The sequence below is a fragment of the Balaenoptera physalus genome (genome assembly GCF_965194825.1).
Source record: "Balaenoptera physalus genome assembly, chromosome: 3".
NCBI classification, from domain to species: domain Eukaryota; kingdom Metazoa; phylum Chordata; class Mammalia; order Artiodactyla; family Balaenopteridae; genus Balaenoptera; species Balaenoptera physalus.
This window is the reverse complement of record NC_138890.1, coordinates 25753794-25773979: the sequence shown is the minus strand read 5'-3', so window position 1 is coordinate 25773979 and position 20186 is coordinate 25753794. Positions and strand designations below refer to the sequence as shown.

Genomic DNA, 20186 nt, shown 5'->3' with positions numbered 1-20186 from the left:
GAAAAAAATGGATATGAGGGCACTTTGCAAATTATAAGTGGTTTAGTAAATCTAGGGGAAAGTTGGTTTTGCTTTTTTAAAATTTTGGCTCTGTCGTTAAAGTGTCTGTGTGTGATTGGTTCTGTGGTTTTGGGGACTTGCTCTCATGCCAAAACAGTTAAGGAGTAAGAGACACTGAGGTGTCATTATCTTCTCTGACCTGTTCCTGATCAAGACAGAAGGCCAGAACTGTCTGGAACTCGAGGCCCCTACTCCCAGCCTTTGCTCAGAGCCAACTCACAGGGACCCTGAGTTTACAGATGCTGGTGGTTACTGCCCTTCTGTGATGAAGGTGACGCTAAAGGTCGGGGAACCTGTGGCCGCATGCAGCCACGTGGTCTTAGGGCACATCGAGGACAGTCGGACCATCTGGCTGAATGTGCCTCTCGGCTCCTTTCGGTGTTTCCAAATGACACGTGGCACTGTAGTGTGGAAAACTCTCCCGAAGGCCCAGTGAGTGGCATGCACCCTCGGTCACATGCCTCACATGGTGTCCACTCGGCGTGGCCACACCAGCTGGCGTTTAACTGGGCGCTTCCCCGAGCACGCCCAGAAGGACCCCAAGCTTGGCTGCTGGGGGAGGCAGTGGAGCCCAGAGACGGCCTGGTGCCTGGGTCAGACTTCTTCCCAGGGAGCTGAGACAGCCCTGCTTCTTAGAATGTGGTTGTCTGCTCCGTTCTGGAAGCTGCTTGTGGGAGAGCCTGTTGGGGTCCCTGGGAATCCCTGAAGGTTAGCCTGGTGGGCAGGGCGTGGCTGGGAGTGCGGACCTCAGGCAGGAGATGGGTCTCTCTCTGTACAAGGCAGGATGGTCTGGGGACTGAAAAACCCCAAAGGTGCCTGGGCAGTTGATGGGAGTCAGGAGATACAAACGGCCAATAAAGGATGAAAAGATGCTCTGCCTCAACTGGAAATCCACGATCCGAAACTGAGACGAGATACATACAATGTCTCGCCCACCAGAGTGGCAACAGCGAAGAAGACCTGTGATTACTGGGTGCTGGCGAGGGTGTGGGTAAGTGGGGACAAGCACTGCTCGTTACCCCAATCCTGAAATCTGGATCCTGAGTCGTGGACTTCAGAGAGCAACGGGCTGTGCCATCCTTGATCTGAATGGGAAAGACCGTCCTGCGTCTTCAGTCCATCCAGAAATCCCGACCGATTTCCCCAAGCATCATTGCAAATATGCAGTCTTAGGCACCCATCCTCACAACTCATCAGGCATTTTGGGATCATCAGACATTTCGGCATAATATCTGGCTTTTAAACAACTGTTTCACACATAAAGTGAGCGTTTGTGTTCAACACAAAATAATGCCATACAATATCCAGTACAAATGACCCTTCCTGATTTGTTTTGGTATTCGTTTATTACTCTTTGTCACAACTTCTCTCCTAGGTCTCTTAGGCATACAGTTTCTTCAGAAACGATTCTGCTTTTTAAGAAGTCGTTTCCACTCAGTTGGACGGGGTGTTGGATAGGCTAATGAGCGTGAACTGTGACCCTGAAGCATTAAGACGACTGCCAGGCTCTCCATTCTCTTCCTGGGTCCCTGCAGAGCTTTGATGTCGTTGCTGGTACTGCATGCAGGTTCATCAGAGCCAATTTTGACTCAGCTAGTGAGCTTGGGGTACACATCTTTACACGCCACCACAGCAGATCTTCAGTGAGTGACGGCTGCCATCCTCCTTCTCCTCTAGGCGAGGATAAGCTGACACAGCCTCTGAGAAGGGCACTCTCGGCCCCAGAACCCTGCTCCTGCCGCTTCCCTTCTCTGCACTTCTCTAGAAAGGCTCCGTCTTTCAGCCTCCTCATGGCAGGATACATGCCCACTTGCTGCTCGGGGATTTAAGAGGACAGAGGGAACTCTGTCTTACGTATTTAGTAGGAAAGATACCAGGATTCATGGGACGCCAAAGCTGGAAACTTCAAAGTCACGTTCAAAAATATCCCTGTACCATCACCTCTGAGGGGATGGCCATTCTATTTCCAAAAGAGACTTTCTTTTGGCTGACCCTTTCCTGCCTTTGCCCACTGCCCTGATCTGACCTGGGCTGGTTGATTGCAATAACTTTCTGTATGGTTCCCTCCACCAGGCTCCGAGGGACTGGCTTATTTAAGGTGAAGAAACTGAGCACATTCCAAGAATGTGAAGGAAAAGGGAGAGAAAGAATGGACTAATAGTTTGACTGAGGTCATGGAGGAGGTGAGGGGAGAGGGGTCACCTTGGGAAGGGGGTTCAGATTCAGCCCTAAGAATAGGTATGTGTGGGGACATCTGCTGTCTCTGGTTTCCCTTTCATAAGGGGACCAGGTCTTCTGCTGAGAACAGAGGGTCCAAGGTGGGGTTTAGGGATGCTGAGAAGACAGGTAAGACAGGCTCACGGGGTGGTGGGTAGGATGGCTGCTAGGGTTGGAAGACTGCAGAGGTTCTTGGGAACTGTGGTTCAGGAAAACACTGTGCAATCCCTTCTAAAACTGTTTGCATATTTCTTGACATTCCTCCCACCATAGTGTGGAATCTGAGTCCTCTCCCCTTGAATATGGGCTAACTTTCGTGACTTTTGCTTCTAATAAGACTGCAGTGGAAGTGTCACTGTGTGACATCGGAGGCTAGCTCATAAGGCAATGTAGAATCCATCTGGTTCTTTCTTTCAGGACACTCGCCATTGGAACCCACCACTACGCTGTGAGGAAGCCCAGGCCACACATGAAACCCACTTACTAGCGTTCTAGCCCAGCTGAGGTCCCAGCAACAGCCAGTCTCCAATGCCAGACATGTGAGTGAGGAAGCCTTCAAAATGACTCCAGCACCATCCACCATCTGATTGCAAATGCACGTGAGTCGCTGAGGAGGAAATGCCTGGCTGAGCCCCAACAATCCCCAGAACCACGAGAGAATTTAACAATGAATGAATGTTGTTGGTTTTTGCCACTACATTTGGAGTGATTTGTTACACAGCAGTAGGTAACTGGTGCATGCTGCCAGACTGGTCTCAGAGCATGAGTTCCTTTTGTTGATTTTGTTCTTATTGAATGATCACTGATTTTTTTCTGATGATAAAAGCGATACAGGCTCATTTGAGAAAATCTGGAAAACACTGACGAATTCTACAGAAAAAAAAAAAAAATCACCGGCAAACTTCCTACCCAGAGATACTCGCTGGCACATAAAAGGCACTCAATAAATATTTACTGAATAAGTGAATGAACCTGATGGTTTGACCCACCTCCATTCCTTTTTGGGCATTTAGGTGGGTTGCAGGTTTTTAGACCAGTAGGGTCTTGACTTCTAAAGTTTGCTGTGCTGAACAAGGTGGAAGCAGGTCAAGCCATTCTAAAGTTTGCTCCCTTCACATGTGTCTTTCCCAGGTAGGAAAGCATTTCATGGAAACTTCAGCTCCCTCCCAACTGGGACACTGACTCACCCCCGGTTGGAAAAGAGATTGCAGACATCTTCCTTCTGGAAAATGGATTTACACCGGAAGGTGAGCTTTCAGGGATAATATTTACATCCATCTTTCAGTCCTGCTGCTCATGTTACTCCATATCATGCTAACTTCAAACACTTCTATCCAGCAAGTTATAGGTGTTGCCATCAGCTATTCTCAGGAACAAAGGTGGTTGTGTAATCCCAGGGCCTAGGAGGAATGTGGCAGCAGCTGAAACCAAATTGCTAACCATTTTCTAAACCAAAATCCTGGAAAGCAAATAGCAGAGGTACTTTTGAGCAGATAACATTAGTGATCCAGAATTTTCTCAATCCTCTGACCTAAATACATCCAGTCCCTTCTGACTTGCAAGCCTCCACTCACAAGGTTAATGTTTTTCCTTATGTACTTTAACACACTCAAAATTGCTTTCTTCCCTAGTTTTTTTTTGCAGTGACATAAAATAGGTGTGAGCGGAGTCAAGGGCGGGCGTGCTCCCGGGCTACCCAGAGGTAGAATACTTGCCCCCTTTCTTTAAGGGTAGGGAAAGTGGGTCTAGCTGAGCACAGAGGAGGTTATTTGGTTGTGGTAGGAGATGGTCTGGGAGAAATTCCCACACTCCTTTCCCTTGGGCAGGGAAGGGAGGTCCCCCTTCCTCTGGCCTCAGGGTTGAGAGGCAAATGCCCTGTGGTAGCATCTGCTGTGTCTGCCTTCATCTGGGGATTTTTCTTTGTGGAACCACCCTTGTCCACTCTCAGTCTACCTGGTCAGGACGGAGCTCACCCAACCCCCATGCCAGGGTTGGAGATGTGACCTGGACAATTAGTGTCAGAGTGATTGGCTCACATAACCAGAGCCAGGCCACTGAGCATCAGTCCTGGGATGTTTGCTGGAATTCTCCAGAGAGAAGCATTCTCTTCCTCTGGGATCAATCAGCTTGTAGGAAGGGATCCTGAAACTATAGGGTGACCATCTCCGGGGGGAGCCTGTTCAAGAGGAGAGCTGAAAGACAGCATTCTACTGATATCATTTGAGCCCCTGGATCCAACCAGTCCTGAAACCGGAGGTATCTCTGGTCTTCCTATTTAGGTCAGCCAAAAATTAACTTCTACTCTGGGTTTCTGTCACTTGCAACTCCAAGTGTCCTTAAAGATACAGCCCCTGTGTATTGGAGGTGGCTGAGATTAAGAGGGTGAGACTGGCAGGCCAACCCCCTCCCCAGCAAGGCTTTCAGAGAAGAGCCCTCTGTATCAGTGTGGCTCCAAAGCAAAAAACCTCCCCCTGCAAAGACCCCAGGCCCCAGCGCAGCCCGTTGGCCCTTGCAGCTTACTTTTCCTCTTACCACCGCTTGTTCAGTTGACTGTGAACTGGTCTTACCCAGAGCCGGGATTAACATTGCCCCAAAGCCTGAGATTTGTCTCTTCTTGACATTAAGCCTGATCCTCGGCCTCATCACTGGACCCCACCTGACCACAGAAGGTGGGTGAGGGATGCCTGCTTAAATGGGACCAGTAACCGAGGATAAAAAAGCTGGGTGTCACTCAGCCATAAAAAGGAACGAAATTGAGTCATTTGTTGAGACGTGGATGGATCTAGAGACTGTCATACAGAGTGAAGTAAGTCAGAAAGAGAAAAACAAATATCGCATATTAACCCATGTATGTGGAACCTAGAAAAATGGTACAGATGAGCCGGTTTGCAGGGCAGAAGTTGAGACACAGATGTAGAGAATGGACATATGGACACCAAGGGGGGAAAACCGCGGTGGGGTGGGGATGGTGGTGTGCTGAATTGGGCGATTGGGATTGACATGTATACATTGATGTGTATAAAATTGATGACTGATTAAAAAAACAAAAAACAAAAAACACTGGGTGTCAAAACCTTTACCAACCCCATTGTTGCCCACTTTGGTTGCAACTTAATCCCCACCTGGAAGCCTCCCCCATCCTCCCTGGCCCCCAGTGCCTGGGCCAGAAATTCAACCTGTTTCCTGTCTCTTTCGTCTTCATCTCTTCTCCCTGGTCAGACACCAAGGCCTCCACTTCTACATTCAGCCTCTGCCTGGCTCAGGCCTCCTCATTAAATCAGTGCCACACGTCAGCCCCTCTCTTTCAGAAGCTCATGCCATGCCTTCCTCAAAACCCTCAAAGCCCATGGCAGGGCTCATAACGCAAACGTCTTCAGGCCCAAGGGACCTGGGCCCAGTGATGTCACATTTTTAGGTTTTCCTAGAGAAGCCAGATACTTGAATTTTTTGTAACTCTCTTGATTTATAGATGTTAGCTGCTAATTAAGAAAAAACAAACAAGCAAGCCCAAACCCAAAAGACAGACAAACAAAAACACCCTGTAGGGATCACGGAAGTTGATGCTGTGCTCTGGGTTGCATGCTGCTTGCTAGGGGTGTCGCCTTAGAGATCTGGACAGGCTGGGCTTGAGAAAGGATCAATGTGCCTTTGGCTAGAGATTTACTGCATCCTTCCTTGGAAGAGGAGAAGAAAAAACAAAATGAAACGGCTGGTTCAAAGTCCAAGTTCTTACCTTATGGATGAAAAATGTCCAGGTTGCTGCAAGATTACCACGGTTTTCAGCCATGCTCAGACGGTGGTGCTTTGTGTAGGTTGTTCAACAGTGTTGTGCCAGCCGACAGGAGGAAAGGCCAGACTCACAGTAGGGTGTTCATGTAGAAGAAAGCACCGCCAGTGATCCACACAGCTGCCTGGATTTGTGTTCTGTCACAGAAAGACTTATCAGTTCAATAATTCTAGTTAATCTACCAAGATAATATAATTACGTTTAATTTTTAAGGTATACACAACAACACTCTCCTATTTTGGTGTCAGTTTTTCAAAAAAGTTTTGATTATGGGCAAAACAAAAACAAACAAAAAAACCCCTGCATGGGCCAAACAGAATACATCTCTGCACCAGACTGACACGCAGTCCATCATTTTGCGACTTCTGTGCTCCCAGAATAGAGTCCAAAATGTCCTGGGGCACCTTCCCTGGGGAGGAGGCACCTGAGCTGAGCTCTGAGGGTAGATAGAAGTCACCCAGGTGAGCACGGGGTGCTCCAGGCAGAGGAATGAGCTGTTAACATTCCAGGAGGTGCTTCTTAATTTTTGTATCCTGAATTCCATCAGTTCCAAGATGCACATGGTTTTACCGTGAGCATCTCTGAACTCAGGATGTCTTACAGTCAACCACGTGTTGTAGTTTAAATGGCAGCATGTTTTCTTTCTTTGTGGTACATAAAACAGCAGTGATCTTACAACCTAGGGCATCTTAGATTTGATGTGATATGGTGAGTTGTTTTCTTTTTTAAACGAAACAAGGTCCTCCTATACATTCTGCTCTGGGGCAGGCAGCTTCTGTGAATACGGATGGAATACAGCCAAAGGGATGGGTTACAAAAGATCATGGCTTCCGTCTTGCTAGTTCTTTTTCTCTGGCTGGCATTCTTCCTGGGCCACAGGAGCCCCTGGTCCATGAGTCAACTTAGGGAGCCCAGATGTGTGCGCAGCCCTGATGGTGGCCCTGTGGTGCCCCAGAGGCCACCGTGAGCCTCAATGGCATAGATGAGCTAGATGCTGGTCTGGGCTAGATGCTGGCTGCAGCCAAGGCGGTGCTGCCACCTGGACGCCAGACCATAGCCAGCCGCAAAGTGCCCACTGCATCAGATGGGAAAGGGCCATGGGGCTGGAGGGGCTTATGTTCTGGGTGCACAGAACTAGGGGGTACAGCCACAGTGGGGCCCCCAGGCTTGGGAGGGAAGGAGGGAGGCGGGTGCCTGGCCAGGCTCAGCCCAGGCTGCTGGCTTGAGGCCGTGTCTTTACACAGACACTTCTGCCAGCGTGGCTGATGTGTCCCCTTTAGGGGCAACTGTGCCATTGAACCCATGGGTGGTCCATTAGGACAGTTCAGGGCTGGCAGAATGAAAAACAAAACCACATCAACCACTGGTTTCAATGTCATCATAAGTGGAATGGCAGTACAATGCCTGTCTCTTCTCTACTTTTCAAATTGGTTATGAGAATAGATGATTTTCTCTTGGATAAAAAGAACCCATTAATATTCTTTCATACTCAAATTCTATATAGAAGAAGCCCCATTTACAAAACCCATGTGAGCACAAGATTCTGTCCCTTTAGAAAAATGACTAACTACCCAGTCCTTTAAAACACAGAATCTAAAGCCTTGGCAGATCATAACGCCTTAGCAGACGTGTGCCAGATAACAGAGGAGCTTAAAACTAAACATTGGCTTGGCCGTTTATCTCAGAGAAATGAAAACTTACGTCCACAAAGAAACCTGTAGGCGAATGTTCAAAGCAGTTTTAATAGCCCCAAACTGGAAGCAGCTCAAATGTCCTTCAATGGGCTAAACAAAATCTGGGACATCCTTACAATAGAATACTACTCAGCAATACAAGAGATCAAACTATTGATACATGCAACCGCCTGCATGGACCTCAGGAGAGCAATGCATAGTGAAGAAAGCCAGTTTCAAAAGGTTGCATGCTCCGTCAGTCGCTTATATAACATTCTCAGAATGATGAAATTAGTGAGATGGAGAGCAGATTAGAGACTGTCAGGGGACAGGGGTGTGGGGACCTGTGATTATGAAGGGAACCCGTGAGTCCACGAGGAAGTCCCTATGTGGGGATGGATCTGGTCTGTGCCTTGATTTCGATGGTGGTGACGCCAATCTGTCCCTGGGATAAAATTACATAGAAACACACACAAAAATGAACACATGTAAAAAACTGGCGAGAATGGAATAATGTGGGGGGTCTAGTTCACAGTAGTATACCCAGGTTGGTCTCCTTTAGATGTTGGACTACTGCTCTATAAGATGTCACCACTGGGGGGACGCTGGGTGAAGGGTCCACGAATCCTCTGTACTATTTTTGCGCCTTCCTGTGAGTCTATAATGATTTCCAAATAAAAAGTTTTAAAACGTCTAAACAGTAGGAGTTACCGCAGACGAATATAAATCAAGAAAGAAGACTTCACACTGGTTGCTGGTGTTCATTTTACTCACTCCTGACTCACTAAGTGCTGTTCAGAGGCAGGAGTCCAAGTGCAGAATGTCACTTAGTTTATATACTTGTGAATCTGACTCGTCTGATCCCCCTAGAATTCATTCTTGTCTAGGACACCAAGGACCTTCAAACAACACACCACGGAATGCAGGCAATTCAGGGTGGCGGGTGGCGTGAATAGCCCTTCTTAAAACGTCTAAATGGTGTCAGAATCCGGTCTTGCATCTTTATTTTTCAGAGTCCCACTAAGAAATTCACTGGAGACCAAAAATACGTTCATAGCTGGGCAGGGGAGTGGGGGGCACAGAACAATTAAAAAACAGCCAACATTTCCTGAGCCCCTGCCATGTGCCCTTTTCCCAAATAAGGTCACATTCACAGGTTCTAGGGATTTGATGTGGGCTTATCCTTGAGGGGCCACCGTTCAGCCCACCACACCCAGGGAGACTCGGCTAGCAAGTGGCAGGGCTGGGACATGAACTTAGGCTGGTCTGATGATCTGGAAGCTGGGGCGGGCGGGGTGTCCTGGCCACCTAGTAACCTCCAGTGCTGAGCCCAGCAGGGCCACGTCCACGGTGAGCTCTCAGTGACTATGTGTTCAGTGATGGAAACAACAAATGAATGAGTGAATGAATGAAGGGGGGAGGAAGGGAAGAACTCCCGCTTCCAAAGCGCGAGGGTCCTTTTCCTTCTAGTTTCACTGTCCAGCAGGAAAAGGTCAGGCTGCAGCTTGTCAACTGAAATGAGAAGTGTCTTTGTCCCTAGACTCTCAGCCCCCTTTGACCCCACGGTCATCATTTTGTTGGGGACGAGAGGTCACTGAGAGCGGAAGTACGTTCCTCCTGTCTCTCTTCTCGCCTCCTGCCAGTGGCCATGGGTGCTTCTAACAGAGTGGCCCTTCCAGGTGTGGCCCCGGTGGCCGCTCTCCCCCGTCTCTGGGTGTGGTGGCCACTCGGGGGGCCAGTCAGCTCTCCACTGCCGGCTTCAAAGGCGGCCCTTTCAAGGGCACGGACAGGGCTCAGTTGTCCTGTGAATAGTTATGAATTTGGGCGGGAACTCTAGAGAATCGCAAGCAGCTCCGATTCTCGTGCTTAGGGCCACTCAATCCCCCTGGCTTTGAAGCCCCAGCTGGGGATCTGTGCCGCTTCCAGTGGGGCAGAATTCAGGGAAGGAAGACAGATGGCTGAGTCGTTAGTGGAGGGTGAGGGACATCACCCTCAGGCTGAGGATGCAGAGCTCAGGTGGGTTTCTGTGTCCCCTTGGGGAGCTCGGAGCCTCTGGAAGAATAACCCCAGGAGCCGTGGCCTCGACGGCACCTCTGAGGGTCACGGAGCCACAGGCCCGTGCTGGCCAGTGGGTGGCACCCTTGTGTGAGAGCATTTGGCCAGTTCAGGGAGAGCTCAGAGGGCCAGAGGAAGATGCTAGAATGCAGGCTGGGACAGGCTATGAAGGACCTTGCTTTTCATGCCAAGGGGTTTGGACCTCATCCTGTGCTTGAGGGGAGGGCCAGGAGCTGTCAGTCAAGTAAGGTGTCCCTTGATCTGAGGGAAGTCTGGCTTCCTATCTAGTGGATGTCATTGACTGGTGGTTTTGAAACATGGCGGCAGACTGTCTGACACCTGTCCTCTGCACGAGGGGTCTGTGTCTATGTCCGCAGGCTCCATGTCCTTCCTCTTGATTCTCTGAGGGCTTGGAACTGCTTTGACCGATGGAGTACAGCAGAGGTGATTCTGTATGACTTCTGAGGTTAGGTGATAAAAGAGAGAGAATGAGCGGCCATGTAAGAAGTTCAACCACCCTGAGGCCACCATGCTGTGAGGAAGCCCAATCCACACGGAGAAACCAGTGTAGATGCTTGGGTTGTCAGTTCCAGCTGAGCCCAGCCTTTGAGTCATCCCAGCTCAGCCATTCCAGTCTCCCAGCTGGGGCTCCAGACATCATGGGGCAGAGACAAATCATCCACACTGTGCCTTGTCTGAATTCTTGACCCACAGAAGAGTTAAATGGTGGTTGTTTGATGCCACTGAGCGTGGGGTAGTTTGTTCCACAGCAATAGATAACTGGAACATTATCGATAATCTGAGGAAGCCAGGGATCTTAACCTCAGATGCTTTTACTAGGGCAAGGTATGCAGTTAAAATGTGAGAATAGGGCTTAGTGATGGGACTGAGGCAAACACACTGTGTCTTGCAAACAGAACGCCAACGTGATGGCCTTGGGTGAGCCCTGTGTGACATCTGGGTTAAACTAGTGACATCTTCGTAACTGTGAATGGAGAGTTTTGGGAATGCCCCAAACTCCAACCAATGTCATCTGGGAGCAATCTCAGGGAGGCCTAACTATTGGATGGGACTGTAGTTCTTGAAGCAGAAGCCTCATCTACGGTGTTGTGTCCATTGAGATAAATAACCTGGTGATCACCACAGCCCAGAGGATAGGAAAGGGCTGCCCCAGAAGCCATCTCACAGTCCCCCAGCTTTGCCCATCAGGGAGAATGGGTCCTCACCTCCCCTGCCTCTGGCTCCAGTCTCACCCACAAACACCTTTCCATGACGGTGCCCTGGTCCTGCCACCTCTGCCCCAGGTCGTTCACCAGCTTACCTCCCACCTTGGTCTCCAGGCCTCCTGATGTATCCCTAGTATCTAGCACAGTGTCTGCACATAATAATTGCACAGTAAGGACTTGGTGCATGAGTAGGTGGCTTAAAACAACAGAGAATTATTGTCTCGAAGTTCTGGAGCCTGGAAGTCTGAAATCAAGGTTTCGGCAGGACCACCTCCCTCTAACGGCTCTATGGGAGAATCCTTCCTTGCCTCTTCTGGCCTCTGGTAGTTACCAGCCATCTTTGACATTCCTTGGCTGGTAGACGCATCACTCCAGTCTTGCCTACTTTGCTACATGGCTGTCCTCTCCCTCTGTGTCTTCACATCATTTTCCCTTGTGTATGCCCATCTCTGTGTCCAATTTCCCCTTGTCATAAGGGGAAGATGATAAGGACACCAGTCATACTGGACTGGAGCCCACCCTAATGACTCCATCTTAACTAAATACATCAGAAATGACCCTATTTTCAAACAAGGTCAAATTCCGAGGTACTGGGGGTTAGGACTTTGACATATCTTTATGGGGACACAATTCAACCCATAACAGCTTAGGCAACCTCTGAAATAAGGATCTGCTCCTGGGATGCTGATAAACCAGAATGATCATCATTGAAAACTCTACAAATGGACTTCCCTGGTGGTGCAGTGGTGAAGAATCTGCCTGCCAATGCAGGGGACACGGGTTTGAGCCCTGGTCCAGAAAGATCCCACATGCCGTGGAGCAACTAAGCCCATGCGCCACAACTACTGAGCCTGTGTGCCTAGAGCCCGTGCTCCGCAATTAAAAAAAAAAAAGCCACTGCAGTGAGAAGCCTGCACACCACAATGAAGAGTAGCCCCTGCTTGCTGCAACTAGAGAAAGCCCATGTGCAGCAATGAAGACCCAACACAGCCAAAAATAAAATAATAATAATTAAAAACAAAAAACCCCACAAAACCTCTACAAATAACAAATGCTGGAGAAGGTGTGGAGAAAAGAGAACCCTCTTACACTGTTGGTGGAAATATAAGTTGGTGTAGCCACTATGGAAAACAGTATAGAGGTTCCTCAGAAAACTAAAAATAGACTTACCATATGACCCAACAATCCCACTCCTGGGCTTATATCCGGACAAAACTCTGATTCAAAAAGATACATGCGGGCTTCCCTGGTGGCGCAGTGGTTGAGAGTCTGCCTGCCAATGCAGGGGACACGGGTTCGAGCCCTGGTCTGGGAAGATCCCACATGCCGCGGAGCGACTAGGCCCGTGAGCCACAACTACTGAGCCTGCGCGTCTGGAGCCTGTGCTCCGCAACAAGAGAGGCCGCGATAGTGAGAGGCCCGCGCACCGCGATGAAGAGTGGCCCCCGCTTGCCGCAACTAGAGAAAGCCCTCGCACAGAAACGAAGACCCAACACAGCCATAAATAAATAAATAAATAAAAATTTAAAAAAAAAAAAAAAAAAAAAGATACATGCGCCCCTATGTTCATAGCAGCACTATTCACAATAGCCAAGTCATGGAAACAACCTAAATGTCCATCAGCAGATGAATGGATAAGGATGTGGTACATATATACAATGGAATACTACTCAGCCATAAAGAAGAATGAAATAATGCCATTTGCAGCAACATGGATGCAACTAGAGATGATCATACTAAACGAAGTAAGTTAGAAAGAGAAAGACAAATACCATCTGATATCACTTATGTGTGGAATCTAAAATATGGCACAAATGAACCTAACTATGAAACAGAAACAGACTCACAGACATAGAGAATAGACTTGTGGTTACCAAGGAGGAGGTGGGTAGGGGAGGAAGGACTGGGAGTTTGGGGTCAGCAGATGCAAACTATCATATATAGAGAATGGATAAACAACAAGGTCCTACTGTATAGCACAGGGAACTATATTCAATATCCTGTGATAAACCATAATGGAAAAGAATATAAAAAAGAATGTGTGCATGTGTTAATGAGTCACTTTTGCTGTACAGCAGAAATTAACACAACATTGTAAATCAACTATACTTCAATAAAGAATAAATTTTAAAAAGAACCTCTGAGCCAGCAGGAAGGGGGGTGGAGAACCAAGACTGGGGGGGATCCACCAAGTTACCAGTGGCGCACCCACTCTACTCCCTCGGGGGGGCCTCTGGGGACCCCAATGCATCAGCTACATCGTGAGCTTACCACCCCATACAAAGGCGATCCCCGTTTTAATATTTTTCTGCCGTCTCTTCATAGAGGAGCACTCACTACCCTGTCGTTATTTTTTTCACTGTAAGCTCCAGGAGGGGCAGCGTCCTTATATACCTCTTATTAGCGCTTATATCCCCAGCCCCCAACACAATGTCTCAATAAACATTGATTGAGTACATGGATGAATGAATGAATGAATGCATGCATGAATGAATGAATGATGACTTGTTGGAGGGGTTAAAAATTTCCAAAAGCTCCTTTGAACCACTCTGGAGGGGCAGAGACCAAAGTAGAGGGGACCAGGGAAGTGGCCGCAGCCACAGGCTGTCACATAGAAAGCATTCGATATTGATTTGAGGAGGTTTCAACCTGAAAGCAAATTGCCGCCTGAGCCTTCCAGGAGATAAGGTGTCTGTGTCCAGTGATAACAGTGCCCCTGGGAGCCAGGGAGGCGCTGGGCAGGGATTAGCACACACCCGGTCCCACAGACAGGCCAATGGGGGGTAAATATAGAACAACACCAAAGCAGTGCCCCCAGCCCCTTCCTTTCTAACTGTGTGATTGTCAGATATGACCAAGCGAGGGTTGTTAACTCGCCCCTTTCCAGGCCTATCGTGCCTACTCTGAATGGGGCCAAGGTGACCAGGGACAGTGTGACAGCAGGGTGGATGTGTGCCCTTGGCAATCCCTCTTGCAAGAAACAGTCAGACCAGCTGGTTCCTGGCCAGTGAGCAGACACGGCAAACGCTGTGTCTTTCCGTTCAAACCACATTATAAAAATCCACTTCAAGGATTCCCAAATCCTTTAACAACCACCATTCAGTGAGTGCTTCCGTGTCCCAGTGTCCACTCACAGCATCTCCATGAGGTAGGACAGCATTATCCCAACAATGCAGAAGAACTCAAGGTGCAGCAGGGGTGAAGTGTCTTGGCCAAGGTCATGCAACTGGTAAGCAGTGCTCAGGGCTGTCTGTGGCCAAAGCCTGTGTTCTAACCACACTATACCTCACCTCCAACTCTACTGGCCTGGGATTGTCTGTGGGGAATCTCAGACTGAGACTGCCTTAGGCCCAGCCTCCTGCTTGAGACAGAGACTCATGGACAGTGGGGAAGGAAAGTAACATTTTTTGAGAACCTGCATTATTAGTCCCATATTACAGTCAAGAAAATCGAGGCTCAGCGAGGTGGAGCAATCTGTCCAAGGTTTCATGATGGCAAAGCTGGGATAATAACGTAGGTCAGTGGGTGCTGAAACCAGTGCTTTTTCTACCATCCCATGGCCCCTTCCAGAAAAAGACCTCCCTGCCCTTCCCCCACCCCAGTGCTTCCCCAGACAAATCCTTGTATGTCCCACAGGACTTCTTGTTTCAGTTACATGCTCTGCTTGCCTGTGGCCATAGGATGTGGCTGGTCCTCCCACCCAAGGCTGGGCTCTGTGGCGGTAAGAGGATGGACACTGCTGGGCTGGGCTGGCTGGGCAGCTTTTAGGGAGGGGAATAACCCCCATGCTGGCCAAGCCCAGCTGGAGAGAGACCAGGTGACCACAGTCCTCAGGACATTTCCTATAGGATCAAGGTAAGGCAGCTCTGCAGAAACCAATAAAGATTGACAACACCCTGGGGTGAGACCACCATCACCACCACCACCACAATCACCACCATCACCACTGCCATCACCACCACCTCCACCACCACCACAATCACCACCATCACCATCACCACCACCGCCATCACCACCACCACCACCACCACCATCACCACGACCATCACCAGCATCACCACCAGCATCACCACCACCACCACCACCATCACCACCGCCATCACCATCACCACCACCGCCATCACCACCATCACCACCATCACCACCACCACCACCTGACCACCATCACCACCAGCATCACCACCAGCATCACCACCACCACCACCAACACCACCATCACCACCAGCATCACTACCACCATCACCACCACAATCACTACCACCACCACCACCACCACCACCTGTCCACCACCACCATCACCACGACCATCACCAGCATCACCACCACCACCACCACCACCATCACTACCATCACTGCCACCACCACCACCACTACTATCACCACCATCACCACCACCATCACCACCACCACCACCATCACCATCACCACAACCACCACCATCACCACCACCACCATCGCCACCACCACCATTACCATCACCACCACCACCACCACCACCATCACCACCACCACCACCATCACCACCACTACCACCACCACCATCCTCATCGTCACCAGCACCATCACCACTCCACTGCAGTTATCAAAACCACCATTCCTATAGTAATGAGCAAACAGCAAAATTACCTGGATATGGAAAGAAGTGAATAGATCAAAAGAAAGGGCCTACCTGGAGGAATTAAAGCAAATATCTCCTGGGCTGGCAGTCCAGTGGTTAGGACTCAGCACTTCAGCACTTTCACTGCCATGGCCTGGGTTCAATCCCTGGTTGGGGAACTAAGATTCTGCAAGCTGTGCAACATGACCAAAAAGAAAAAATTAATAAATAAAAGCAACTATCTATCTATCTCCCTTCAAACATAATTAAGAAACGGGTGTGGGGAGCAGGGGAAACAAACTCTCATTTATCTTCTTAGTAAGATTTGAGAGGATACAGCCTCTGGAAAGCAAAGCTAAGCAGTCATGAAAAGGAATCTGAGAATCAGGAAAATATTCCTGGGGGTGAAAATTATGATGATCAGAAATTTAAAATGTCACAGAGGAAGTGACAGGAATTTGGGTCCTACAAAATATTGAATTGGGGGATTAAAGAGAAGTGCTCCCAAAACTCAGAGGAAAAGATTGAAGGAAGGACATGAATGGGAGAGAGCACAGGAAACATGGTGAAGACCCCCAGAGACCCATCATCCACCAGTTTATGTGCAGTGGAAGGAGAAGCAAAAGCATAAAAGAAAAGTTGGAACAGAAGCAGGAATCAAAGAGGTAACAGAACGCTAATTCTCACCTGAAAAATACTTCACTTATCAAAGGTCAAAAACTATGAAAAAAAAAAATGAGGGCAAATCAATCAGTGTCTGAATATACCCTGGTGAAGTTTTTAAATTTAAAGGATCCTGCCCATTAGCCACTGAAAAAATTTGGTTCTCAGAAAGGGGGGAAAGCTAGGGTCGGTGTCAGACTGCTTCCTTAGAAAATAGCAATGTTTACAGAGCATTGAAAGGAAAATATTATAGCCCAAGAATCCCATATTCAATCAAGCAATTTTTCAAATTCAAGGGCAACATAAAGTCACTTTCAGACATGCAGGAACTCAGAAAGTATCCTCTTTGTCTGAGTTGTATATTGATATTCTGTTTGACGTTTCACAAGCTGGCAGAGCTTTTATAATTAAAAACCAAGTTAAGTATACCATCTACATACTCTTCCTGAAACAAAATTACACGAGATATTCCATTTTTAATTCTGTCATTTAATGAGTATATAAAATAGAGGACACAAAAACTAGGAAAATATGGTGTAAAGCAAATGGCAGTCAGCAGTAAAATTGAAATTAAATCTAAATACTTGTTGATAATGTAATCTTGATGTTAAATGCAAATGTCAAATGTAATTCTTGAATAATGAGAAGAAAGGACTAAATAAGAGTACACTCAATTTCTTACCCTTCATAGATTAGAATCAACAAATCTGTTTCATTCTGGGCATTAATAGAGAAAAATAAGTTCGTGTGTCATGTTTGTGAATTTGATATAATGTACCTACTTAGCAAAGTGTGGATATAATGTGTAACTTCCAGATCACCAGAGAGACTGATCAGAATATTAAAAGACAGGAAAACAATTTAAATAAGTTAGATTCTCTAAAGAAAAACAGAGATTCAGATTAGGTTAAAAAACATTTGGGTCATTCTATTTATTTTAGATCAGCCCCTTATAAATAATAAACAGTAGGACAGATCTAAAATCAAATGACGTGGAAAGTTGAAAATAGAGATGGCTGACAAGGTGTATCAGACTTCTCATATGCCTCACCTGTCTTCAGGTCACCCCAGTCACACCTCTGTGAGCTCCACCCAAATTCCTGTGGGCACAGCCCAGCAGTGCAGCCTCATGCCCACGCTGTGCGCCTCTCACCTCCAGTCCTGGGATTTCCCTGTTGCTGCTGAGGTGTGAGATGCTAGAGGACCACTTGGTCCCCATGCAGGCAAAGCTGGAAAAGCAGGGAGCTGATACTCTATGGAGCAAACCCTCCACCAATGAGAGACCAGAGCTGGCAAATCATTCTCTTCCCTTCTTCCCCATGTGGTGTCTGGAGATGCAGTTGTGCTTACAACCTCTGGAAGACAATCCCACGAAGTCCATTGATCAACTGTGCTGGGTACCAGATGGTGACCAGATTGGAAACCACCTTCCCATGACCTCACCCTCCTTCTTGACCTCACCTCCTTTGCCCCACTCCAGCTGGTCTCCTATTGCATTGCAAAGTAGTAAACTTTGACCTCAGCTCTGCTTTCTGAGGAACGAGGCTAAAACCTGAGGGAAATGCAAGGAAAACCAACATCAATATCAGACAAAGTAGATTCAGGCAACGAGGAGTAAATGGTACAAAGTCATTCATGTTGAAAAATTCTACCCATCACAATGAGGAGCAGTAGAGTGTAGTTGTTAAGTGGTAGGCTCTGGAGCCAGAACTGCTTGGGTTCAAATTCCAGCTTTGCTACTTCTCTCCTGTGTGACCATGGTCAGTTACTTAACCTCTCTGTGCACCTTAATTTGTAAATTGGGACATTAATTAAACAATATATTAGAATATTGTGTGGCACATAGGAAGTGAAGATATATGAGTATGTAACATTTATGAATCTTTGTATGCCAAAGAACAAGCCATTAAATATACAACACAAGAACTCTCAAAAATACAAGAATTTGGCAAAAAATCACAATTTTCGTGAAAGACTTTAACAAAAATTTTTTGGGGGTTGTCTAACAAAGTAGACAAAAAATATAGAGGATTTGAGTCATACAATTATCATGCTAAAAATTAATATTACATGCTTCCAATTCAAGGAGAAGAAAAAAAAACTTAAAGCACCTAAGAAGCAGAAATTAATAACAAAAAATACATAAGTTAATCAAAGTTCAAAGGAGGTTATTGGCAGCAACAAAGACAGAGGGAATGGATGAAAAATGTACAGGCACTCCTTTTTTTATTGCATGTGCTTTATTGTGCTTTGCTGATATTGTGTTTTTTCACAAATTGAACATTTGTGGCAACCCCGCATCGTCAGAGGATGGTTAGCATTTTCTAGCAATAAAGTATTTTTGAATTAAGGTATGTAGTTTTTTTAGACATAATGCTATTGCACACTTAATAGACTACAATATAGAGTAAATGTAACTTTTTTTAAAACATCTTTATTGGAGTATAATTGCTTTACAATGGTGTGTTAGTTTCTGCTTTATAACAAAGTGAATCAGCTATACATATACAAATATCCCCATATCTCCTCTCTCTTGCGTCTCCCTCCCACCCTCCCTATTCCACCCCTCTAGGTGGTCACAAAGCACCGAGCTGACCTCCCTGTGCTATGCAGCTGCTTCCCGCTAGCTATCTATTTTACATTTGGTAGTGTATATATGTCCATGCCACTCTCTCACTTCGTCCCAGCTTACCCTTCCCCCTCCCATGTCCTCAAGTACATTCTCTATGTCTGCATCTTTATTCCTCTCCTGCCCCTAGGTTCTTCAGAACCTTTTTTTTTTTTTTATGCATGGGGAAACCAAAACACTCCAATGACTCCCTTCATTGCCATATTCATTTTATTGCAATAGTCTAGAACTAAACCCACAATATCTCTGAGGTCTCTTTACTGTATGTATCAGTTAGCTGTTGCTGCATAACAACTATCCCTCCCCAACCCCATGAATGGCTGTGAACAATAAACATGTATTATTGCTCTTGAATTTACTGGTCAACTGGGCAGTTTTTCTGGTGTGGGTAGGGCCTACTCATGCATATGCAGCCAGCTACATGTCATCTAGACGAGCTCTGCCAATCTTGGTTAGCCTCGCTCATGTGTTTGGGGCCCCGCTGGCTGTGGGATGGTTTGGGATGGCCTCAGCTGGATAACTGGGCTCTCTTCACAGAGTCACTCATCCTCCAGCGGGCTACCTCTGGCTCTCTCTAATGACAGAGACAGGATTCCGACAGAGCAAGCAGATCTCCTGAGGACAAGGTCAAAACTGGCACACTGCCAATTCCACGAGATTCTAAACAAGCCGCAAAGCCAGCCCAGATTCTAGGGATAAAGAAATAGACTCTACTGCTTGACGGGAGGAGCAGCAAAGTCACATTGTAAGGGACATGGATGTGGGGAGAGGTGGATAATTAGGGCTATTTTACAATCACTCTACTACAGACATCAAGGATGTAAACACAGAACTTTGTAACCCTTAATGTGTTCACCGCTGGGGCTGAGGAGGAGGACAATGTCAAGGGTGATCCTGTAGTTCATTTGTTGGGAGGACAATTCTTTCTTTTTGTTTTATTGTGGTAAGATATACATAACATAAACTTTACCATTTTAACCATTTTTAAAGTGGACAGTTCAGAGACATTAAGTACATCCATATTGTTATGCTACCATCAACACCATCTTTCTCCAGAACTTTTTCATCTTCTCCAACTAAAACTCTGTATCCATCAAATACCAACTCCCCAATGACTACTACCCCCAGTCGCTGGAAACCATCATTCTACTTTCTGTCTCCATTAATTTGACTGCTCTAGGGTGCCTCATATGAGTGGAATCAGACAATATTTGTCCTTTTGTGATTGGCTTATTTGACTTAGCATGAAGTCTTCAAAGTTCATTCATGTTCTAGTATA

General features: G+C 47.1%; 1 long non-coding RNA gene and 1 pseudogene across 2 annotated transcripts in view; one reads left to right on the top strand and one right to left on the bottom strand.

Moving 5' to 3' along the window:
• Window positions 1-20186, bottom strand: part of LOC309658258 — a 215668-nt gene that overhangs the window by 155335 nt on the left and 40147 nt on the right. The window lies entirely within an intron of this gene.
• On the top strand, window positions 5824-9766 carry LOC309658229 (small ribosomal subunit protein eS27 pseudogene; annotated as a pseudogene). The gene has a single exon. The product of its transcript is annotated as a small ribosomal subunit protein eS27 pseudogene (transcript).